The 26,759-nt window shown below is 39.3% G+C and overlaps 1 long non-coding RNA gene across 1 annotated transcript; it reads left to right on the top strand.

Moving 5' to 3' along the window:
* The first annotated feature begins 212 nt into the window (after nucleotides 1-212).
* On the top strand, nucleotides 213-21,501 carry LOC123594713. Its single transcript, XR_006710849.1, has 3 exons — nucleotides 213-278; nucleotides 983-1,083; nucleotides 20,613-21,501. It is a non-coding gene; the product is annotated as an uncharacterized LOC123594713 (long non-coding RNA).
* The last annotated feature ends 5,258 nt before the right edge of the window (nucleotides 21,502-26,759 follow it).

Here is a 26,759-nt window from a genome sequence, read left to right as displayed (position 1 = left end):
CGAGGAACGAAGGGGGCGTGGTTCTGCACACGCGCAAAACCACATTCGAAGCCACTGTCAGCCCAAAGTCAACGTGGGGACGTTACGGAGTCGGTGCTTTGGCGCATTCAGTGCCCCTCGCCCGTGTTATCAAGCGGGGAAAATGGCCGCGCCCAGGTCGCGCTTCCCTATGGGGTGCGCCATGTTGGGGGAGTGATCATTCCGTACGGAGGGTGGGGAAGCCTCTAAACTCACAAGGCAGAGCAGTGGAGCCGTCTCACAGGTGGCGCGGAGCATGGGTGCCAACGTTATTCTGGGCGGTCTTCCTGGGGGAGGGGGTCTTTGCATCTGAACTCTGGATCTGTGCAATAATGTTCAGAGAAGTTGAAGGGCACGCAGACGTGCCAGTGGCTGTTCTCTCCTGGCAGATACCACAGGATGAGAAGGGGGAGAAGTCAGACTGGTTTACAGTCCCCTCCTGGAACATACCACGAAGGAAGAAGGGGAAGAAATTGGGGGTGTGCAAACCCTACTAGGATGTAGCACTGGGGGGAAAAGGGGAGAAGTCAGTGTTAGATTCCCCTCAGCTGTGCTTGTGCGGGTTGGCTGTGGGGGTCTGAATGCTCCCATTAGTCTACATTATCTCCCACTCCAGCAACCCCAGATAAAATAAAAGGTATAAAATAATATATCTTTTGATTTTTTCTTAATCTAAAGCAATATGGCAATAAAAGCATCTTTAGGGAACCATTATTTTTATTTCCACATAAAATAAAATCTGCATAGTGATAGTCCCTTTGAAAATGTAGTTTTAAGACAAGACCGATTCTGCCTGACTTCAGCCAGTTTGTTGTCCCTAATAGTACTTCTCATATAGAAATTCTGGGGATGCCTATACCCTTCTAGGAGATGTCACTGGGCAGAAAGAGAAGAAGTCCCATTGCCATTACCTGGGAATGCATACTTTTCCTTCAAAACCAAGTTCAGATATCTCCTCCTCCAGGGAATCCTCCTGATCGAAGTAGAAGGCCCTGTGCCCCGCTGAAGGCCTTTCTGAATCGTCAGATGAGGAAGATGTTTTGAGAGGAACTGACACAGTCTCAGGTATGAACTTGCTGGATGCTCTCAGCCCAGTCACATCCCCTCTGGGTCTCAGTTTAACAATCTGGAATGTAAGGGTGTCCTACTCAGCCTAAGACCATCTGGGACTAATTTGTGGTCTGAAAGATCCATCAATCAATGAGGGAGACCACACACCAGAGGAACCACGGATTATTTCACTAATCAAAGGAAAAGATAGAGTTATAGGATTCTGAAAACTGGTGACGTTCAGATGAAATATAAATGAAAGTGTTTCGGTAACATGAAAGCAAAACAAGGCCGTATGTGAACTGCAAAGTGAACCGAGTCCTGTTTTTTTGGAAACGATAAAATTAAGATAGATGTAGAGTGTTGTGTCTAAGTACCCTTATCTCTGTTCAGGTTTGAAAATCTTGGCTGCATTTTTGGGTCTAAGTGACTTAGAGTCTCCAGCAAGAGTAGGATGTTTCATTCGTACTGATACCGTTTTGAATGGCAGTTTTTTGATAGTCTATGATTGTAGAGAAGGAAGTTTCCCGGCAAAAAAGAAAGTAGTAGTCACTCAAAATAGAGCTCTGTGTGACATTACAGCTGCAGTCCTTGGGAGAAATAATGTTTCCTGTTAATTTTGCATCTGTGATTGTTCTCCCAGCCTGATGAATGGCAGGGCAGGTTTTTATAGTCTGAGATAATTTTTGCTTTTTACAGTGTTGGACTCTCTAATTATTCCAAATTCTCTTTCTACATCTATAAGCCTGGTCTGAGAGTTTATTGAATGAATAAACGAAGAAGAAATTGAATCAAGGGTGGCATGTCTGGCATGCAGACACTTCTATACAGAGCTCCAAGAATCACTGTTAATGAAAAAAGGGGGAGGCAGTGCCTGAATGGCTCATTTGGTTAAGCCTCCGACTTCAGCTCAGGTCATGATCTCATGGCTTGTAAGAAAGATAATCATATTAAAATGATTTCCTGATATATAAAACATTTCAGTGGTGATCTACAGGCATACCTTGAAGATATCTCAGGTTTGGATCCAGACCATTGCAATAAAATAAATATTGCAATAAAGTGAATCAAATGAATTTTTTGGATTCCCTGTGCATATAAAAGTTGTGTTTACATGGGGGCCTGGCTGGCTCAGTCGGTTAGGCCTCCAACTTTTGGCTCAGGTCATGGTCTCGTGGTTCTTGAGTTTGAACCCCACATTGGGCTTCCTGCTGTCAGCGCATAGCCTCCTTCAGATCTTCTGCCCCCCCGCCCCTCCCCCTGCCTTCTCTCTCTCTCTCTCTCTCTCTCTCTCAAAAATAAATAAACATTAAAAAAGAATCATTGTTAATGTTGTTGAATATCCTAATAGTACTACGGTTATGTTTAAAAAAATAATAGGTCATCTGTTAGACCATTTCAGAGAAGGAAAGATAGAGCCAATAAACATATGAAGAGATGTTCAAAAGTCATTAGCGATCAGAGAAATACAAATCAAGACATAATGAGGTTATGTTTTACACCCATTCAATTTACAAAAATTTCATTCTGTAAATACCAAGAGGATGTGCACCCACAGGATCTTTTTGCCCTGTTGAAGGAACGTGAATCAGTGTAACAGCTTTAGAAAGTAGGCATTCCCTCCTACAGTGAATATTTACATATCTCACAATCCAACCAGTCCACTCTTAGGAATACACCCAAAAGAAACACTCTGCACAAACCTAGGACATGCATGACAATCTGTTCACAACAGCAAAACCAGGAAACAAAAATGGATGCTCATCAACAGGAGTCAAAATGAATAAACTAGAACAATGCTCAACAATATGGATGAATATTAAAGGAAAAGAGCCCTGTAATTCCCAAAAGATTATATAAAGAATAACACACTTTCACAAAATTAAAAGCTACTAGTATAAAGAACATAAATTATTTAGGATTGTGTGTAGTTGTGATAAAATCATATTAAAAAATAAAAGATTGATGAACTTGGGATTCAGGATGATATTTACCTCAGTTAAGGGGAGGCAGGGCAATGAATTGGGGGACCACATGGACAGATGGGGGTTATTGTCAAGGCCATACAATGGGTGGTAGGCACATTAAGTACTAACCTTATTATTAAAACTATTTAAATTAATTGGGAAAATTAAACTGTTAGATAAAAATCTAAATATAAAAAGAGAAAGTCGGCATGGAGAAAAGTGCTGTCCTTTTCTTGAATGGGGCAAGAAAATCTTTGGCCCCAGCCTAGAGATGCCATCCAGTGGTAGGATGAGCAGAGAGGCAGGAACTCCAGACCTTGACACTTACTGTAGCCCCTGACAGAGATGCTCTGGTTCCATTACACCTGCGCAAGTGTCTTTTCTTTAGATGTCTTTCTTTCCTGACTTACCCCACTACTCTCTAGCTCCTCACCATGCTTTTGTTTTCTTCATAGCCTTCCTTTAAAACATTTTTAATGTTTTTTTTTTATTATTATTTTGAGACAGAGAGAGATTGAGAGAGCAAGGAGGGGAGGGGCAGAGAGAGAGGGAGAGAGAGAAGATCCCAAGTAGTTTCCCCACTGTCAGCGCAGAGCCTGATGCGGGGCTCCATCTCACAAACAGAGATCATGAGTTGGACGCTTAACTGACCCAGCCACCCAGATGCCCCTACCCTTCCTTTTTACCGGAAATGATTGTATTCATGTGCTGTTTGCTCCTTTACTTGTTCACGCTGATAATGAAGTGATTTCTGCTTCTCACATATGTGGAGTAATCAACTACTTTATTTTTGGTATCTCCACCACACATGCAGAGAGCAGTAAAACACAACCAGGTTCATCATCTTAAAAGACTACTTATTCCCTTCAAAAGACTCTGCAAGCATCTCTGAATGACACAATTAGTTACAAAATTGACTTGGTAGGAGTAATGCAGGAAACAGTAAAAAGATGCAGAACTTATATGTATATATAAGACCCTATTTGTTCCTCCATAAAATATTTGTTGATCGCCAGTCACTGCTCTTGATGCTTGATGTTTGGCAAAACAAAACAGGCCCTAAATTCCTAGCTTCATGAGCCCAGCATCCTAGTGGGAAAGAGGGCAATAAACATTGTTTATCAAAAGTTGATAACTGCTAAAGGGGGTGGATGGGACAGTGATATGAGTTAGAAATGTGGGAGGGAGGGGAGTTGCCACGTCAAATAGATCAGTCTCCTTTTTTTTTTTTTTTTTTTTAAATTTCAGAGAGAGCGTGAGGAAGGGAAGAGGGGCAGAGGGAGAGAGAGAAAATATTAAGCAGGATCCACGCTTAGCACGGAGCCCTATATGGGGCTGGATCCCATGACCCTGGGATCATGACCTGAGCCAAAATGAGGAGTTGGACACTCAACTGACTGAGTCACCGAGGAGCCCCTAGAGATCGGAGTTTCCTTTTAAACTCTACAAATGACTGTCTTGAATCCTGGAGCAGGCCAGTTGTGAATCTTCCCATTTATGCCAACGTCCAGTTGAAAACAAGTAAGAATGCAAGATCAGAATATTTTCACATCTGCAGCTAAGGACATAATGATAAGCACCTCTTTGTCCTACAGTAAATACAAAGATCAGTCTTCTGCTCAGTCTTGTCTTGCACACTTTCTTTTAGTAGATGAAAAATATTTCACAACATTGTAACATATTATCTGTCTCCCACTGACAGAGATAGAACACTTCATGAAAGCACCAGGTTCAATGGCTAAGCAGGAACCTCAGCTTACTTATTCTACACCCAGCTTTTAATTTTTATTTTATTTTTTAGGTTTTTTAATTTTTTTAATGTTTATTTTTGAGAGAGAGAGAGAGAGAGAGAGAGGAAGAGAGTGCAAGTAGGGGAGGGGCAGAGAGAGAGGGAGACACAAGATCTGAAGCAGGCTCCAGGCTCAGAGCTGTCAGCACAGAGGCTGATGCAGGGCTCAAACTCATGAACCGTGAGATCATGACCTGAGCCGAAGTCGGACGCTCAACTGACTGAGCCACCCAGGCGCCCCTTCAAGTTTTTTTTTTTAATTTTTAAGTAATCTCTCCAACCAATGTGGAGTTCAAACTCACAACCCTGAGATCAAGAGTTACACACTCTACCAACTGAGCCAGCCAGGTGCCCCTACACCCAACTTTAAAAAAAATGTTTTGTTTTATTTATTTTTGAGAGAGAGAGAGAGAGAGAGAGAGAGAGAGAGAGAGGAAGCAGGGGAGGGACAGAGGGAGAGGGAGACACAGAATCTGAAGACAGGCTCCAGGTTCTGAGCTAGCTGACAGCTCAGAGCCTGATGCAGGGCTTGAACTCACAAACCATGAGATCATGACCTGAGCTAAAGTCGGATGCTTAACCAACTGAGCCACCCAGGCACTCCCCTACACTCAGCTTTTTAATGGAAAATTTTTACATTACACAAAAGTTGAAAGAATTGTGCTATGAACATTCAAATGCCCTCCACCTGGATATAATAACTGTTACCTTTTGCCACATTTGCTTTATCTTTTTATACATACGTACATACACACAGGCCCCATCATTTAAAAATGATGTCCAGGGGAGCCTGGGTGGGTCAGCATCCGACTCTTAGTTTGGGCTCAAGTCATGATCTCACGGTTCATAAGTTCAAGCCCCATGTCAGGGTGGTAGCTGACAGCTCAGAGCTGGGGTTCTCTCTCTCTCTCTCTCTCTCTCTCTCTCTGCCCCTCCCCCCTCTCAAATAAATAAACTTTTATAAATAAATAAATAAAAATAATGTCCAAAGAAAATTATTTAAGTCATTGAAGGTTGTATTCAGCTGATGGGCATTAGGTAACACCCTGATCGAAGCAGGATTAGGGTTTTTATAGGGGAAAGTTGAATATGTATCTTTGCAGTTTGGGCTTAGGTAATAGTTTTGTGTACTTTAAGGGAAACTCACCGTTAGAGGGTTGCTCTTGTTTTTGTTCCCCTCTCTCGATGAGAGCCACATACCAGAAAAACAGCACTTTCTGAGAATTATTTTTGTAAGCCTTGTGGCTTATCTGCTAGTCAAAGTTCATGCTGGAGGGGAAGGGATAGGTAATGAAAGGAAGAAAGAAAGAGAAAGAAAGAAAGAAACAAAGAAAGAAAGAAAGAAAGAAGAAAGAAGAAAGAAATAAGAAAGAAAGAAAGAAAGAAAGAAAGAAAAAGAAAGAAAGAAAAAGAAAGAAAGGGAGGAAGAAAGAAAGAGGAAGGAAAGGGAAGGGAAGGACTCTGGCATGTTTGTTTTATAATACCTTTCTACAGTAAACTGTGGACATCATGCTCCCTAAAGGCTAAATACTCAGCATGTATCTCCTGAGGGACTGAATATACAAACAGATAATGGCTAGACCATATACAGTTGATCCTTGAACAATGGGAGTTTTAACTGCGGAGGTCCACTTACAGGCAGAATTTTTTCAATAAATACGGTATTGTAAATGTATTTTCTCTTATGATTTTCTTAATATCATTCTCTTCTCTAGCTGACTTTATTGTAAGAATACAGTATATAATACAAAGCACGTACAAAATATGTATTAATCGACTGTGTTATTGGTAAGGCATCTAGTCAACAGTAGGCTACTAGTAGTTACATTTGGGGCAAATCAAAAGTTATTCCACTGTGTTGGGGGAAGGGAGGTTGGTGCCTCTAACTCCTGTGTTGTTAAAGGGTCAACTGTATATGACAATAGAACTCTGACCTACGAGCTCTGTAGCAACAAGCCTGGGAAGCCAAACTGCTACCCCTGCAGCAATGGGTCTAGATAGTTAGGATCTGGTCAATGACCACCAGCCTCCTTATTTTTTGCCTCCACTCTCCACTTCCGGCTCAGGTCCAACCAGAGAAAACCAAATCTGCTCCCCAAACCAATCACCCAGGCTGCCCCGCTTCTAGTTAGCTTGCCTACAGCTTCCCCGTGCCAATGGCTTTGCAAGTAGGGCACACCTGAAGCCTTCCCTTTTCTTACTGTAAGGTTTTCCCATTCTTCTGCTTGCCTTTGAATCTCTGCCAAAAGGCAAGTGACAATGTTGAACTTCCTTGCTATAGCAAGCTTGGAATAAATGGTCTTTGCTTTTCTCTTTTGGTCTGTCTTCATTTATTTCCACAAGGCATACATGAAGTCTTTCCTTCTTTCACTATAAAACTTTCCCACGTGATAGTGGCTGACTCCCTTGCTATAGAGACCTGTGTAGTTTCTGTTCTCATTTCGGTGATCTTTGTATATTTCCACGCTCCTAAGAACAAAGACTTTTTTTTTTACATAGCCACGAGCCCATTTTCACATCTAAGAAATTTAAAGTATGATTTTCAATTTAATTTAAAAATTATCATATAGTAAAATTAACTTTTTGGTGTCTAATTCATTAATTTGAATACATGTATAGATTTGTGTAACCACCACTGCCATCAGGATACAGAAGAATTCCATCACTTCCCCCCAACTCCTTACAAACACCTCATCACGCCTAAGAAATTTAACAAGGATACAATAATATTATGTATCCCAAATTCAAATTTTTCTAATTATCCTCAAATTTCTTTCCAACTTTTTAAAATCCCAAATCCAAACAGGGTTCATGCATGACATTTGGCATTGTGCATAGCATCATGCCTCTTTAGTCTCTAATCTCTCTATAATCTAAGAGGATTTTCCCAGCCTCTTTTGTCTGTCATGACCTTGATATTTTTGACCAGCATTTGCCAATTGTGTTGTAGATGGTTCTGCATTTCTGATTGTTTCCTCATGAATAGATTCAGGTCAAAGAGCTTGGGTAAGAAATCTGCTTGGGTGATATGTCCTTCTTAGTGAGTCATGTCTGGAAACGTGTGTCCATGCATCCTGTATTTGGTAATGCTAAGTTTAACTTCTTCGTTGCAAAGAAATCTTTTTTCTTTTGTATTTAATTACTTACCCGTGGGGTGATTCTTTGGGGACACTGTGAATAATCTTTTCCCTCAATGTATTAGTTTGCTAGGGCTGTCATAACATAACACCACAAAGTGGGTAGCTTAAATAACAGAAATCCATTTTCTCACAGTTCCAGGGGCTGGAAATCCAAGATCAAGATGTTGGCAGGTTTGGTTTCTCCTGAGGCCTCTCTCCTTGGCTTGCATATGGTCCCCCTCTTGCCACATTCTCACAAGGTTGCTCCTCTGTATACCCGGTATCTCTCTGTAAATTCTAATCTCTTTTTATAAAGACACCAGTCTTGGGGCACTTGGGTGGCTCAGTTGGTTAAACGTTCCACTTCAGCTCAGGTCATGATCTCACGGTCCGTGAGTTCAAGCCCCCAAATCAGGCTCTGTGCTGTCAACTCAAAGCCTGGAACCTGCTTCAGATTCTGTGTCTCCCTCTCTCTCTGCCCCTCCCTCACTCTCACTCTGTCTCTGTCTGTGTCTGTGTCTGTGTCTCTGTCTCTGTCTCTCTCTCAAAAATAAATAAACATTAAAATATAAAGACACCAGTCAGATTGGATCACCTCTTTAAAGACCCTATTTCCAAATATGTCATATTCTTGGATACTGAGGGTTAGGGCTTCAACATACGAATTTGGGGGGAACAAAATTCAGCCCACAACACTCAGTAAGCATTCACAAAATAGTTTTATCATCCATTGATGATCTTTGCCTAAACAATGATTAACTTGGGGTTTGCAAAATGGCGGTTTTCTAATTCTTTATTTTTCTATATTTATTAGTTGGCATTGTTCTGTAAACAGTTTCCTGGGGTGCTTCGGTGGCTCAGTTGGTTAAGCGTCTGTCTCTTGACTAAGCTCAGGTCTTGATCTCAGGGTCGTGAGTTCAAGCTCTGTTTTGGACTCCACACTGGGTGTGGAGTCTACTTAAAAAAAAAAGAGTTTTCCTTCCTCTTGCATGTTTGTTTGTTGAGAATTATTATATTCATGTGCCAGCATCATAATGTATTTGCATCATAATGTGTACATAATACACAATTAGTGCTTAAGAAATATCAGTGCAATTAATGAATAATAAGTACTATCATAACATTCTACTAGAACTCCTGGACACAGTCTGTACTCATAGATTCCAGTTTCCCTCCCAAATTGTGATTTGTCATATATACTAGTCCCCTGATTTTTCTTTGTCTTGCTCTGAAACCATGTTTATTCTTACTTCTAATGTTACATCTAGATGCTTCTTGATTCTGTTGACTGGAATCATGCTGATCATTTGATTTCATTGATTTCTTTGAGTCCTACTGATGAACACTTGGATTTTCCAGTATTTTCTATTTCAAACAATGCCACAATGAACCACCTTGTACTATACCTTCCAAATATGTATAGGTGTATTCCTAGAATAGAGTCCCAGAAATGTAGTTTCTGAGCCATAATTAAATGCATTTAGAATTTGCTGAATATTTTCATATTCACCTCCATAGGATTGTATCACTTTGACTACCCCCCAACTATAGATGAGAGTGTCCATTTTCCCACAACTTCACCAACAGAGAGAGTTGTTAAATTTTTAGATTTTTTCCAATCTGATAAGTGAGAAATGATATCCCAAGTATAGTTTTAATTTTAATTTCTCTTAGTATGAAAGTGATTGAGTATCTTTTCATATGTTTAAAATCATCTGTATTAGTTTTTCTCTTAATGATTTTTGTCCATGTTTAGTTCAATTAATATGATGATTCATACTAATAGTCTTCAAAAATTTTAAACTCCCTTGTAGTCCTCCTTTAGCCTTATTTGGTTATGACATAATATTCTTTTAATGTACTGTTGGATTCTGTTTTCTAATGTTTTACTTAGGAACTTTTTTCTTTGATGTTTCTAAATTAGAATGCTCTAAATTTTTTATTTTTCTGCAGAACTTTACAAGTCAATATAAACACATGTTAACATCACCACAATCAAGATAACAAATATTTCTATCACTGCCCCCCACCAAATTTCTTCATAAGTGCCTCCATCCTCACTTCCAAATAACCACTGATGTGTTTTCTGTCATTAGAGATTCATGTGCATTTTCTAGGATATTATAGAAATGGAATAATACAGTGTTTCTCTTCTGTCTCTGACTTCTTTCATCCAGCATAATTATTTTGAAATCATTCAGGTTGTTCTGTGTATCACTTACTTTTTATTGCTGCATAGTATTACATTGTATGGATCCATCACAATTAGTCTATCCATTCAACTCTTAATGGATCTCTGTATTCTTCCCAGGTTTGGGCTGTTATAAATATTCATGTATAAGTCTATGTGTGGACATAGCTGTTATATCTTTTGGGTATATATGTAAGAGTGGAAAGGCTGGGTCAATGGTAGGTATATGTCTACATGTTTAAGAAACTCCCAAGCTGTTTTCCAATGTACTTTTACAATTTTACATTCCCACCAGCAGTTTATGATAGTCCCAGATGTTCCTCATCCTTGCCAATGCTGGGCGAAATTGTCGTTTTAGTTTTAGCCATTTTAATGGATGTCAAGCGATATCTCATTGTGGTTCTAATTAGCATTTTCCTGCTGTCTAATGAATCTATCTGTTTGCTTAATGGCCATTTGTATGTTTCCTAAGGAGAAAGCTTAGATTATTGATGTTAGTCTTTCTCCTTTTCCAATATTCAATATTCAATATTCAAGGTTACAAATTTCCCTTTAATACTAGAGGAGGCCAGAGACAGCAACCTCTTTGACATTGGCTATAGTAACTCCTTACTAGACATTTCTCCAGAGGCAAGGGAAACAAAAGCAAAAATGAACTATTGGGACTTCAAAATAAAAAGCTTCTGGGGATGCCTGGATGGGGTTCAATTGGTTAAGTGCCCAACTCTTGATTTTGGCTCTAGTCATCATGTCACAGTTCCTGAGATTGAGCCCTGCATCAGGTTCTGCACAGACAGTGAAGACCCTGCTTGGGATTCTCTCTCACTCCTCTCTCTGCCCCTCCCCTACTCACACTCTCTCACTCTGTCAAAAAAGAAAAAGAAAAAGAAAAGATAAAAAGCTTCTGCACAGCAAAGGAAACAATCAATAAAACTAAAAGGTGACCTATGGGATGGAAGAAGATATTTTCAAAAGACATATCTGATAAAGGATTAGTATCCAAAATCTATAAAGAACTTCTCAAACTCAACACCCAAAAAAAAGAAATAATCCAGTTAAGAAATAGGCAGAAGACATGGACACACATTTTTCCAAAGAAGATATCCAGATGGTTAAGAGATGCATGAAAAGATGTTCAACATCACTCATCATCAGGGAAATACAAATCAAAACCACAATGAGATACCACTGCACCTGTCAGAATGGCTAAAATTAAGAACATAAGAAACAAGAGATGTTGCGTGAGGATGTGGAGAAAAGGAACTCTCTTACATTGTTGGTGGGAATGCAAACTAGTGCGGCCAATCTGGAAAACAGTATGGAGGTTCCTCAAAAAGTTAAAAATAGAACTACCCTATGACCCAGCAATTGCACTACTAGGTATTTACCCAAAGAACACAAAAATACAGAATCAAAGGGGCACATGCACCCTGATGTTTATAGCAGCATTATCTACAATAGCCACATTATGGAAAGAGCCCAAATGTCCATCAACTGATGAAAGGATAAATACACACACACACACACTGGAATATTACTTAGCCATCAAAAAGAATGAAATCTTGCCATTGCAACGATGTGGATGGAGCTAGAGTATATTATGCTAAATTAAATAAGTCAGTCAGAGAAATACAAATACCATATGATCTCACTCATATGTGGAATTTAAGAAACAAAACAGATGAACATAGAGGAAAGGAAAAAAAAGAGAGGGAGGCAAGCCAAGAAACAGACTCCAAACTATAGAGAACACACTAAGGGTTGCTGGAGGAGAGGTGGGGGGGGGTGGCCTAAATGGGTGATGGTATTAAAGAAGGCACTTGTTGGGATGAGTACTGGGTGTTATATGTAAGTGATGAATCACTAAATTCTACTCCTGAAACCAAGATTACACTATCCGCTAACTAACTAGAATTTAAATAAAAACTTGAAACATGTAGAACAAACAAATAAACAAACACCCCACAAATTTCCTTTTAAACATTGCTTTCACTGTATCCCACAAATTTTCATAAGTTGTATTTTTCGTTTTTGTTTCCTTCAAATATATTTTTAAGTTTATTTATTTTGAGAGCAAGACAGAGCATGCAAGCAGGGGAAGGGCAGAGAGAAAGAGGGAGAGAGAGGGAATTCTAAGCAGGTTCTGCACTGCCAGCACAGAGTCCAACACAGGGCTCGATCCCGTGAACTGTGAGATCATGACCTGAGCTGAAATCAAAAGTCGGACGCTCCATCTACTGAACCACCCAGACTCCCATAAATACTTTAGGATATTTTATTTTATTAAAAAAAATTTTTTTTAACGTTTATTTATTTTTGAGACAGAGAGAGACAGAGCATGAACGGGGGAGGGCCAGAGAGAGGGAGACACAGAATCTGAAACAGGCTCCAGGCTCTGAGCTGTCAGCACAAAGCCCGACGCGGGGCTCAAACTCACGGACCGCGAGATCATGACCTGAGCTGAAGTCGGCCGCTTAACCAACTGAGCCACCCAGGTGCCCCACTTTAGGATATTTTAAAGCTATCTTTCTATTAGCTATCTTTCTGTTTCTGGTTTTATTCCATTGTGATATAAGATCATACTTATTATTTCTATTATTTTAAACCTGTTAAGGTGTGTTTTGTGACCCAAAAAGTGGTCTATCATGGGGATGTTTCATGTGAGCATGAGAAGAATGTGTTCTGCTGTTATTGGATGAAGTATTCTAAAACTGTCAATTAGATCCAGTTTATTGATGGTTCTGTTCAGTTCAACTATATCTTTACTGATTTTCTCCCTGTCAAATCTATCAATTACTAAAAGAGCAGTGTTGAAGTCTCCACCTATAGTAGTGGATTTGTCCATTTCTCCCTGCTGTCTGTCCATTTTTTCCTTAGGTATTTTGATGCTCTGTTGTTAGGTGCATGCACATTGATTGTTAGGCCTTCTGGGAGAATTGACCCTTTTAGCACTATGTAATATCCCTCTTTATCCCTGATAAATGTCATTGTATTGAAGTCTGTTTTGTCTGAAATTAATATAGCTACTTCGTCTTCCTTTTCATTAGTGTTAGCACTTCTATTTATATATTTAAACATAGTTATACATGTTATACATGTATACATGTTACACATTTACACATGTTAAAATGGGTTTCTTATAGACAACAACATAGCTGGGTCTTGTTTTGTTTTTTGTTTTTTTTTTTATCCACTCCAAAAGTCCCTGTATTCTAATAGGTGTCTTTAGATCATTCACATTTAAAGTGATAACTGATATACTTGGATTAATATTTACCATGATTAACTAATTAATTAATTAACGTTTGGGGCACTTGGGTGGCTCAGTCCGTTGAGTGTCCGACTCTTGCTTTTGGCTCAGGTCATGACCTCATGGTTCATGGGACTGAGCCTCACATTGGGCTCTGTGCTGATACAATTCTCTCTCCCTCTCTGCCTTTTCCCTGCACACACACACTCTCTCTCTCTTTCAAAGTAAATAAACTTTAAAAAAAAATTTAAGAAGTATTTACCATATTTTGAACTGTTTTCTATTCATTGCACTTGTTATTTTCCTTTTTAAAAATCTTTCCATAATTTTTGCCTTCTCTGCTTTCAATTGATCATTATATATTATTCCATTTTCTCTCGTCTCTTAGCAAACCAATTATACTTCTTTTTAAAATTTTTAGTGGTTTCCCCTGAGTTTGCAATATACATTTACCACTAATCCAAGGCTACTTTCAATTAACACTATACTACTTCATGGGCAGTGCAGGTCTTATAACTAAGTATTCGCAATTCCTCCCTCTTGTCCTTTATAATGTTGCTGTCATTTATTTCATTTATCTATATGTTATAATCATGTAACACATGATAACTATTATTATTTTGAATAAGTAGCTGACTATTAGATTGATTTAGAACAAGAAAAATAAAATAGTTTAACTTTTTGTAGGGGACAAAATCCTTTTTCCTCTACCCTCTTTTTTTAAAACATTTTTAATGTTTATTTATTTTCGAGAGACCGAGTGTGAGTGGGGGAGGGGCATAGAGAGAGGGAGACAAAGAATCTGAAGCAGGATCCAGGCTCCGAGCTGTCAGCACAGAGCCTGATGCGGGGCTCCCGAACTCATGAACCGTAAGATCAAGACCTGAGCCGAAGTCGAACACTTAACCGACTGAGCCACCCAGGCACCCCTCCTCTCCCTTCTTAAATTGTGTACCTGGGGCCCTGCTAATTAAACTGACCAAAAGAAAACCAGATTAACAGGAGAAACAGTTATGGAGCCTGCCTTTCAAAGCAGAAAGAAGTGAAGACCCCAAAGAGATAATTAGACCTGGGGAGTTATATTCCATTTTAACAAAGGGTAATTGAGTATAGAGAAGAAATTAAATAAAGGAAAAGAAAATTTGGTCTTGGGATGGGGGAATAAATTGTGGGAAGGTGATGGGCAAATAAGGATTGCTTAGTAAGGTTTGTTATGCAGACTCAAGTTATCAGGTGAGAAAGGAGTTGTCTCCAGCATCTTTTTTCCTTTTCCTAGTATAGGAGAGGAGGACACCTTTACAAATGGAAATTTCCTTTACAGAAAAGAAATCTATGCCCTGCTTTCAAATGGAAAGCTGGAAGGCAGAGAGCTAATTGCTTTCAGCTCAAAACACTCCTTAAGCCAAATTGGTATATTTGGGGTTGGCATATCCCAGTTCCTTTCAACTTCATTTATTCCTCTCCAGCACTCTGCTTTTTTAATGTAGATATTACTTTCAGACCTATATTATTTTCCTTCTTTCTGAAGAACTTCTTTTAATGTTTCTTGCAGGGTAGATCTGGTGATGAATTTTCTCAATGTGTGTTTGCTGGGAAAGTCTTTATTTCTCCCTCACTTTTGAAGGGTATTTTCACTGGTTATAGAATTCTAAGTTGTTGGGTGTTTTTTTCTTTTAACACTTGAAAAAATTCATTCTGTTCTCTTATTGCTTGAATGCTTTCCAAGAAAAAAGTCTGATATAATTCTTATCTTCGTTCCCCTATAGATAAGATGGCTTTCCCCGCTCTGGATTCTTTCAAGATTTTCTTTCTGCCATTGGTACTTCAGTTTGAATATCATACGCCTAGGTGTAGATTGTTTTGGTACTTATGCCATATGGTGGTCTCTGAACTTGATGAATCCGTGGTTTGGTGTCTGCCATAAATTTTGTAAAATTCTCCGTTATTGTTTCTTCAAATTTTCTCCGCTTCTTTCTCTCTTTCTTCTTCTGATTTTCCAATTGTGCATATGTTACACCCTTTATAATTGTCTCACAGTTCTAGGATATTCTGTGTGGGGTCTTTTATTTGATATTTTTTTCTATTTGCATTTCAGTCTGGGAAGTTTCTATTGATATTATCTTCAACCTCACTGATCCCTTCCTTTGCTATGTCCAGTCTACTTATGAGCCCATGAAAGGCATTCTTAATTTCTGTTACAATGTTTTTGATTTTTGGCATTTCCTTTCAGTTCTTTCTTAGGGTTTCCACCTCTCTTCTTGCAATACCTATCTGTTGTTACATGTTGTCTGTATTTCCCATTAGAATCCTTAACATACTTATTTTAACTTTGCATAGTTATTTTAAATTTCCTAGATGATAATTTCAAACTCTAGGTCATATCTGTGTCTGGTTCTGACGCATGCTTTGTTTCTTTAAACTGCTTTTCTTGTGTTACAGTGAATACTCAGCACCCAGGAAGAGACAAACAACATGCACTCAGGGAATCAGGAAAGACTGTTTATTTCACACAGGTGCCAGCCCAGTGGAGTCACCTCCAAAGGCTGAGCATACTGCTCAGGTTTTACTGATCTTTTACACATATCTGCTTCCGTGTTGGGCTGGACTAGTATAGTCAAGCTTCTGTTTCCTGACCGCTGGCTGATTTGAGAGGCAAGCAATATTGCAGAAGCCAAAAGCATACAAGGGGAATATCTGGCCTCAGACATCTGGCTGGTCCTTTTTAATCTGCTTTTACCAGCTTTCCTTCTCACTTGCTTTTAGCCTGCTTTTATAAGTTTTTGTTGAAATCTAGACATGATGTGTTGGCTATCGGAGGTGTATGGGCCTTTAGTGTGAAGTTTCATGTGAATCTTGTTGCATCCACACGACTCCTGAAACAGAATGCTGTGGGCACCAGTGACAGTCACAACAAAGTTTATTACAGTGAGAGGCAAGGCCAACGGATCGGGACCAACACTCTTGATAAGAGTGCGGCCCTGAACAGCCGGGGCACAGAGTTTTTAAAGCCGATCACATCGTTTTATCATCACCTGGGAACAGAACAAAGAAAGTTTCCAGATGAGTCAGAAACAGTTGCCAGATGAGTTAGAAACAGTTGCCTAATGAGGTGTTTATTTTAGACTTTCTGCCTCTAAGTTGCAACCAGTGGATCTCCTTGACCCTGCCTCTGATGCTCTTTTCTTTGGACTTTTGTTTCCTTAATTGGTGAAGCCTAATTTACAAGAGTATGAGGCGTAGTTTACAAGAGTAAAGCAAGGCTGTTATCTCTTAACCTTCAGTATCAACACAAAGCTGTTATTTTTCAAGCAATAGCACTGCTAGGAATTTACCCAAGGGATACAGGAGTACTGATGCATAGGGGCACTTGTACCCCAATGTTTAGAGCAGCACTCTCAACAATAGCCAAATTATGAAAAGAGCCTAAATGTCTATCAACTGGTGAATGGATAAAGAAATTGTGGTTTATATACACAATGGAGTACTACGTGGCAATGAGAAAGAATTAAAAAAAAAAAGAGGTTAGAGTGGAAGAGAGCCAAAGCATAAGGGACTCTTAAAAACTGAGAACAAACTGAGGGTTGATGGGGGATGGGAGGGAGGGGAGGGTGGGTGATGGGTATTGAGGAGGACACCTTTTGGGATGAACACTGGGTGTTGTATGGAAACCAATTTGACAATAAACTTCATATATTGAAAAAAATAAAAAAATAAAATTCAAAAAAAAAAACTCTTCACTATCAATAAAAAAAATGTAAACAAGTATGGACCTTCAGTTTATGATATGCATGTTGAAGTCTTTAGGGGTGATGTGTGCTGGTTATTGTAAAACGTATAGAAATGCATCAGAAAAAGATGAGTTGATGAGTGGAAAGAGGGTGTATAAATGAGTATGAGAGATAAATATAATAAAATGTGTTTTTATGCACACTCACTTTAAAATTCTTTCAACTTTTCTTTGTGTCTGAAAAAAATGTTCACAATAAAAAGTTGGAATGAATGTGTCATACTGCATACAATTGTTTCTGATTAATTTTTTCTACATAATACTCCTCATATTGTTGGGTCTCACTGTACATTGTTCATTTTGACTCCTTTGGTGAGCATCTGATTTGTTTCCAGGTTTTTATGTTGTGAACAGGCTTTCATGAATGTCCTTTTACATGTTTTCTGGGCATGTGGGCAAGGGTTTCTCTTGGGGTTACTCCTAGGAGTGGACTCGCAGTGTGGTGAGGTATTTATAGAAGGGGATGCCAAAGTTTTCCAAAGTGGCTTCACTAATTTACCCTTCCATGAATAGTGTAAGAGATCTTGTGGGTCCACACCCTCACCAACATTAAGTCTTGCCCAATTGCTTTATTTTTGCCAAATGAGAGGGTGTATATGGGATCTCACTGTGGTCTCAATGTGCATCTCTTTGACCATTAATGATTTGCTAATTTTATTTTTTCTGTTTTAGCTTATACTTAATTCCTCTGTGGATATTTTTTTCCCTTTTCTACAATTTGGACTGAAAGCTTAAATAATCGGTTTCAGTCTTTCTCATTTACTAATAAATTTACTTTGTGATATGAATCGTTGTAAGTATATCACTTTACACATCACATGGATGATGTTGGTAATCTGTTTTAATTTCCTCCTTAACCTAAGTATTAATTATATGCAAGTGCTTTTCCTGTCCAGGCATTTGAGTTTTTCGTGGTCTCTTTGTCTTTATCTCCACTTTTATTGCATTGTAGTCTGTGAATATGGCCTGTGTGGTATAACTTGTTAAGATGTGTTATTTCCTTTATGGCATAGTGCAAGGAGAATTTTTTCAGAATGTTTCATTTATGTATAAAAATGTGCATTCTCTGTTGAGTACAAAATAAAGATTGAATGTTGACATACACAATATCAAGTTTTTAAGTTGTATTATTCCAATCTGTATACCTTACACATTTCATCCCTTGACCTGTCCATTTCTGTGAGAAATATAATTCTTATGCTGTAATTGAATATTTGCAAAAACTTCCCTTTTGTATCAGTTTTTATTTTATATATTTTAAAAGCATACAGGCACGCATGTGCACGCACACACACACACACACACACACACATAAATGCTCATGATTGGTGCATTCTCTCAATGGCTGTATGCTTTTAAATGGAGAAATCTGTTTATTTCTCTTAAAATTCATCACTTTGAAATCTATTTTTTCTGATATTAACATTATTAGTTGTGAATATTCCATCCATTTGTTGTCCTCATTAAAAAAAAATTGGGGTGCCTGGATGGCTCAGTTGGTTAAGTGACCAAATTCGGCTCAGGTCATGATCTCACAGTTCATGAGTTCAAGCCCCCCCGTCAGGCTCTGTGCTGACAGCTCGGAGCCTGGAGCCTGCTTTGGATTCTCTGTCTCCCTCTCTCTGCCCCTCCCCCACTCGCACTCTGTCTCTCTCTCCCTCTCTCTCTCTCTCAAAACTAAATAAACATTTAAAAATTAAAAGAAAAAAAAACTTTTCAGGAGCACCTGGCTGACTCAGTTGATACAGCATGTGACTCTTGATCTTGGGGTTGTGAGTTCAAGCCCCATGTTGGGTGTAGAGATTACTTAAAGTCTTTAAATTTTTGTTTTTAATGTTTATTTATTTTTGAGAGAGAGAAACAAAGCGTGAGCAGGGGAGGGGCGGAGAGAAGGAGACACAGAATCTGAAGCAGGCTCCAGGCTCGGAGCTGTCAACACAGAACCTGAGGTGGGGCTCGAACTCACGAACCCCGAGATCATGACCTGAACTAAAGACAGATGCTTAACCGACTGAGCCACCCAGGCACCCCTAAAAATAAAATCTTTAAAAGAAAGACTTTTCATGATGAAATAGCATACCAAATCCCCATGTACCTGTCACTGATTTTTAACAGTTATCAACATTCTGTCTTTCTTGTTCTTCTACCCCTCACTCTTCTACTCCTCACTCGTGTCCTCCCTTGTTTGAGTATTTGAAAACTGATACCAGACTTCATATCATTTCACCCATATACTTCAGGATGAATCTCTAGCATCTAAGGATACTTTGCTTTCATTTTTTATTCATCTCCTCCTCCTTTTTAGAAGTTTTTATTTAAGCAATCCTTATACCCAAAATTTGGGGCTCAAACTCATGACCCCAAGATCAGGAGTCACACGCTCTCCCAACTAAGCCAGCCAGGCATCCCCCTTCTTTTAGCATAACCGTCACACATAATAAAATTGACGTTACCATTATCAAGCTAACAAAATTGACATTATTGCTGTTTTTTATACATGTCTGTATGCTAGCAAGCTTCTAAAGATTCAATTTCTTCTTTTATTTTCTCACTCAACAAACTATTATCCAATCCAGGGCTGTGGGAGGGACAGAGGAGTACTTGGTCATTAGAGAGTCCAGTCCACTACTGTCCAGAATGTTGAACTGGGGTCCGAAAAGGATGTGACTGGTCTGAGGGCACAAAGATGGAGAATACCAGAGCTCAGGCCTAGGTCTTTTCAAAAAGCTTTCTCCACCTTCTGAGTCAGAAGGGCCTTCAGCTGTGTGGCCTCTCCTACCCCAGTCAGGGAGGGCTTCCCATAAGAGATATGTGAGCTGGGTTTTGAAGAATGTGTAGCAATTCATCCTTTGAAGACATAGTTACCTCTGCACCGGAGGGTCAATGGCATCTCCGTAATTTCCATATTTGAGGTGTTAAGGGGCAGCAAACTCACTGTGGAGCAGTGTTGAAAATTTGTGGTAATTGCTTCTCCTGCATAATTATTACTTAGGTTTTATTTCATAAGGAGGTATGAATAATAGAGTGACCTAGAAGATGCTTTTATTGACACATTACATTTAGATAGAGAAAACAACCATTGACATATCAATGTAAAATTTATTTTTTCTGATGCCTATTATTATTTTAGTTGAGGTGGTTTGGCTGGTGTAGGGGCTGTTTGAGATTACAGTCACCTTTAGGCCCTCACTCCCCTGCCTAAGGTGGTGGGACTAGATGCTACGACTCAGACATTTCTCCCCTCTCCTGTGGTTATCTGGGGGGTGGGGGACTATATGCTCCTACTGCATCCCTTCTAGAACACTCTATAATATCACCCAGGGGAGGCTACTATTGTGACATTTCTCCCCTTCCCCCCAGTGTTACCTCTCAGAGTCACTTAGGTTCTCACTCTGTTTTCATTAGTAATGATTCCCCTCTCCCCTGTGCTCTGTCCCTTAGGAGCCCCATAGTGTCTCCAGAAGAGCTCCAGAGCATAACTCCAAAGACTCCTGTCTCCAAGAAGTCTACTCAAAGAAGGGCTGGCCACCTCTTCCCAGGGCAGCCCCACTGTTCTACTTAGAGAGATGGAAGGCAAGTTTCTTCCACCATACGGCATGGACACCCTTCCAAGATGGCAGTCCCCACGGAGCAGCGCCACTTGCGAACAGTCATATTCTGAGCCCAACAGAACTGGGGATGGTAAGGAAACTTTCACAGACTGCTCGGTAACTGCGCCCTGTTGACTGCAGACCGTAGCTTCGCAGGTGCTTTTGAGCATGCGCACCAGACACCCGCCCAACCCATTCCTCCCTTGGACGCCGTGCTATTAAAAGTCAGAACTCAGAAGACAAGGGGTTTTCAGGGGCATGCGGGTTAGTACTTGAGCCGGGCTGAGGTGAGTTTTCAGTAGTTACCTCTCCTCGTCTACTGTGCTGAGTTATGCAGATCATCAGTGTTGGTGATGGGGCTTGTGTGGATTCAGTGTTGGGGTCTTTTACATTGGATGCCCAGCTAATTGTTATTCAGCTTTAACTTTTTCTAATGTAAGCCTTAAGGCCTTACATTTCCATATAAGGCCCAAAAGATATATTATATGGTATTATTGTTCATTTCCAAATATTTCAAAATTTCAGTTACGATTTTTTTTCATTTCACACATGTCATTTGAAGTGCATTTCTATTTGCAATAAACAGTTAATCTGTTACTGATTTCTAACCTAGTTTCTCAGTTTGTAAGAGAATGTGAATTGTGGCATGAATGTTTCTTGAAACCTGTGGAGTCTTGCCTTTATGATGAAGTCCTTTGCATCTTCCCATAAATATTCCATTTATTGCTTTAAAAGAATATGTGTTCTCCAGTTGTTAATTCTGGTTTTCAAAACTTGTATACTCTCTCTGGTCTTTTGTCACCTACTTGCTCTGTAGAGGGCAGTGTGACAGTGATTTTGTGCATTTCGTTTTGCTTGTGTCAATTTTTGTGTATTGTTTGAAACTTATGAGGTACAGGTGTGTATATTTTTACATTAGATATTGCTAGTTGACTCTCAAAAATTTTATATACATTATATTACATATATATACGTATACATATACAGTATATTACATACATATATATGTATACATATATATGTATGTATATATGTATGTATGTACATATATGTATATATACATATATAAGTATATATGTATATAATATGTATATATATAATGTATATTACATACCCAATACATGTAATATATATGTATACATACATACAGATTTATGAAATATTCATACCAGCAATGTATAAATACCCCATTTTCCCAAATCCTCTCCAGCACGGAATGATGTTGTACTTTTCATTTTTATCATTCTGAGGGGTGAATACTTATACCTAGTTCTGTGTTACTTTTTCCACCTCTCAGTGAGGTTGAACATCTTTTCTGGTTAATTGGGCCTTAGATTCCTTCTGTGCATTCCTGTATCCTTTGTTCATTCCTCTTCTCTCCCTCCCCTGGCTTTTACATATTGAACTTTCCTGTACTCCCTCATTTGAACATCACCAGTGTTATATCTATTCCTATATGCATTAAGATCAATGCCTGGACATTTCCCTATATTTTACTGGCTGATTTATCCTTGTTTTGATTGCATTCATCGTTATTGTAAGTTTTTAATTTTTTTAACTTTTTAAAAATTAATTAATTTATTTATTTTTTGAGAGAGAGAGAACACAAGTGGGAGAGGGACAGAGAAAGGGAGAGAGAGAATCCCAAGCAGGCTCCATGTTGTCAGTGCAGAGCCTGATGCAGGGATTGAACTCACAAACTGCAAGATCATGACCTGAGCTGAAGTCATAAGCCAGACACTTAGCCAACTGAGCCACCCAGGCACCCCTAATGTAATTTTTAATATCTGCTAGTTCAAAGACCCTCTCAGTATTTCTTTACATAATTTTCTTGGCTTTTTAAATTCCATATAGAGTTTGAAATTGTTTTACCAAATTGGAAAAGAATTGGAATGCTGTTTGGCACTTCATTACTTCAATAGGGTTAACCTTGAAGCAGTGAGGTCTTTATTTTATTATATTTCTGTCCAGGGATATGGTTTGTCTCTCCATGTGCTTAAATTTTGTATCAAATTCTAAAATAATAACTATTAGTTTTCTTATTTTGTGTCCAGTACTATTCTTGTATTTTGTAGGATTTTTTAATGTTTATTTATTTTTGAGAGGGAGAGAGAGAGAGACAATGAGAGAGAGAGAGAGAGAGAGAATGAATCCAAAGCAGGCTCCAGGCTCTGAGCTGTCAGCACAGAGCCCAATGTGGGACTCGAAGTCACAAGCTGTGAGATCATGACCTGAGCCGAAGTTGGATGCTCAACCAACTAAGCCATGCAGGCGCCCCATATTTTGTGGGATTTTTAGGTGTTTTGTTTGTTGTCATTATTGAAGATAGAATTTTTTTTCTCTCCATATGTTTCAGTCTGCTGTACTTATTTTCTTGTATCCCACCACCTTAATGAAATTTCTTATGCTAATCTTCTGAGTATACAATGATACGATCTGCAAATGGGCTAAATGGGCGGTGGGCATTAAGGAGGTCACTTGTTGGGAGGCGCCTGGGTGGCTCAGTTGGTTAAGCTGACTTCAGCTCAGGTCATGATCTCAGGGCTCATGAGTTCAAGCTGTGCTGACAGCTCAGAGCCTGGAGCCTGCTTCCGATTCTGTGTCTCCTTCTCTCTGCTCCTCCCCTGCTCATGCTCTGTCTCTGCCTCTCTCAAAAATAAAAATAAACATTAAAAAAGTTTTTAAAAAGGAGGGCACTTGTTGGGATGAGCACTGGGTGTTATATTTAAGAGATGAATCACTAAATTCTGTTCCTGAAATCATTATAACACTATATGTTAACTAACTTGGATTTAAATACATTAAAAAATAACACACACACACACACACACACACACACACACACACACACAATGATTTTCTCTCCCTTCTCCATATTTAACCAGTTTATTTCAGTTTCATATTTAATTGAATTAGCTAGAGCCTTCAAAACACTGTTGCAATAGAAACAGCCCCATGTTGTCACTAGTTTTAATGGAAATGTCTTCAACATTTTACCATTTAGTATTATGCTTCCTGGTGATTTCAAGACTATGATTTTTGCTGAATTTTCATAGTTTCCTTATAGTCTTGTTTTAATTTGAGAATTACTGCTGAATTGTGTCAAATGTCTTTTTTATATCTGCTGATACAATTGGGATGTTTTTCCTTTGAAATTATTGATATAGTAAATAAACTGATAAATGTACCAACATTAATCATCTTTGCCTTACTTGAAAACCCAATTTGGTCATGTGGTAAATTTTTCTTTTGATACTTGCTGGATTCAGATTACTAATATTTTATTTAAGATCTTAGCATCTGTAAGAGGAAATAATCTCCAGATAATTGCTTGTTTGTTTTAGGACTATATTTTTTTCTAATGTTTATTTATTTTTTTGAGAAAGAGAGACAGAGACAGAGACAGAGACAGAGACAGACAGAGCATGAGCCGGGGAGAGGCAGAGAGAGACCAAGACACGGAATCCGAAGCAGGCTCCAGGCTCTGAGCTGTCAGCACAGAGCCGGACTCGAGGCTCGAACTCATGAACCGTGAGATCATGACCTGAGCCAAAGTTGGACGCTTAACCATCTGAGCCACCCAGGACTATATTCTTTTTTTTTTTTTTAACGTTTATTTATTTTTGAGACAGAGAGAGACAGAGCATGAACAGGGGAGGGTCAGAGAGAGAGGGAGACACAGAATCTGAAGCAGGCTCCAGGCTCTGTGCTGTCAGCACAGAGCCTGACGCGGGGCTCGAACTCACGGACCGCGAGATCATGCCCTGAGCCGAAGTCGGCCGCTCAACCGACTGAGCCACCCAGGCGCCCCGCCCAGGACTATACTCTTTAAGGTTAGGTTATAATGTTTCGTAAAATGATTTTGGAAGATTTCCAGGTCTTTCTGTTGTTTAAAATAGGGGTTGGCAAACTTTTTCTGTAAAGGGCCAGATAGTAAATATTTTGGGTTTTGCCATTACTGCAGTGTCTATTGCACCTACTAGACTGTGCTATTGTAGCAAAAGCAGCCATAGGCACTATGTAAATGAATGGATATGGTTGTTTCCCAATAAAATTTAGTTCACAGAAATAGGATATGGACCAGGTGTGCCCTGTAGCTTATAATTTGCCAACTCCTGGTGTGGAACTGTTTATAAAGTGTAGAAACTCTCTCTCTCTCTCTCTCTCTCTCTCTCTCAAAAATAAATAAACATTTAAAAAAATCAGGGGTGCCTGGGTGGCTCAGTCAGTTGAGTGTCCGAATTTGGCTTAGGTCATGATCTCACGGTTTGTGAGTTCAAGCCCCATGTTGGGCTCTGTGCTGACAGCTCAGAGCCTGGAGCCTGCTTTGGATTCTGTGACTCCCTCACTCTTTGCCCCTCCCTTCATGCTCTGTCTCTCTCTCTCAAAAATAAATAAACATTAAAAAATTTTTAAGTGTAGAAATACTCTTTTTAAAAAAAGTAAATTTGCACTCCATATTAAGTCAGTTTCATCCTGGTGTCTTTTTTGTACTTAGTTTTTTACTTTGAAATAATTATGAATTCACCGGACATTACAAAAAATAATACAGAGAACTAGAGTTTTTTAAAATGATACACATACAAGGGGTGCCTGGGTGGCTGAGTCAGTTAAGTGTTTGACTCTTGGTTTCGGCTCAGGTCATGATCTCATGACTTTGTGGGTTTGAGCCCCACATTGCCTGGAATTCTCTCTCTTTCCCTGTCTCTTTGCCCCTCCCCTATTCGTCCTGTCTCTGTCTCTCTCAAAATAAATAAATTAATTTTAAAAAATAAAACGATACACATACAAACTTTCTGATTTCTTTTCATGGATCACTTAGGGTTTCTTTTGTTGTTGTTTTTTTTTGGTAAGTTTATTTGTTTATTTTGTGAAAGAGAAAGCATGAGTCAGGGAGGGGCAGAGAAAGAGGGATAGAGGGAGAGAGAGAATCCCAAGCAGGCTCCTTGTTGTCAGTGCAGAACTTGATGCGGAACTCCAACTCATCAACCGTGAGATCATGACGTGAGCCGAAGTCAGACACTTAACTGACTGAGCCACCCAGGCACCCGTGTTGTTTCTTATTTCACATTAATTTTGTAAATTTGTATTTTGCCGTGGAAGCACCTGTTTCACCTCCATATTTAAGTGTTGCTATGGAGTTGCCCATGGTATTCTACTGGAAATAATATTTAGTGGAATATCTCCTCTACTAGTAATATCCACTCACTCCTAATATGTATTTTTCTCTTTCAATTTCTTTTATCAGGTATGCTAGGAATTTATTTATGCAACTGATCATTTCAAAGGATCAGCCCTTCACTTTATTTATACGTTATGTGTACGTATAACATACACACACATATAATGCATTTGTTTTATTTTCATTGATTATTACTACTTGAGGGTCTTATTAACATACTTTTGTGTTTTTTCTTTTCTTTAAGTTTATTTTGTTTATTTTGAGAGAGAGAGAGAGAGAGAGAGAGAGCGCAAACAGGGGAGGTGCAGAGAGAGAGGGAGACAGAATCCCAAGCAGGCTTCACACCACCAGCGCAGAGCCTGATGCCGGGCTCAAACCCATGAACCGTGCAATCATGATCTGAGCCAAAGTGAAGAATTGGATGCTTAACTGACTGAGCCACCCAGGCGCCCCTGTGTGTTTTCTAATTGCTTAGGTTGAGTACTCAGCTTATTTATTTTGAGGTTTTCTCTTAATAGCAAAATCATGTAGGACTGGAAATTTTCTTATAAATATAGCTTTTGCTATGTCCAATACCTTTGTTTGTTTGTTTGTTTGTTTTTGAGCGAGAGAGAGAGCATGAATGGGGGAGGAGCAGAGAGAGAGGGGGACAGAGGATCCGAAGGAGGGCTTGAAGTCATGAACCACACACGATCATGACCTGAGCCGAAGTTGGACACTTAGTCGACTGAGCCACCCAGGCGCCCCTGTCCAATAACTTTTGATATGAAGCGTATAGCAGGACTGTGGGTGCACCTGGAGTCCAGTTTTTAGTTT

The sequence above is a fragment of the Leopardus geoffroyi genome, chromosome X, assembly GCF_018350155.1.
Source record: "Leopardus geoffroyi isolate Oge1 chromosome X, O.geoffroyi_Oge1_pat1.0, whole genome shotgun sequence".
NCBI classification, from domain to species: Eukaryota; Metazoa; Chordata; class Mammalia; order Carnivora; family Felidae; genus Leopardus; species Leopardus geoffroyi.
The sequence above is the reverse complement of the archived record's forward strand: the minus strand, read 5'-3'. Positions and strand labels throughout refer to the sequence as shown.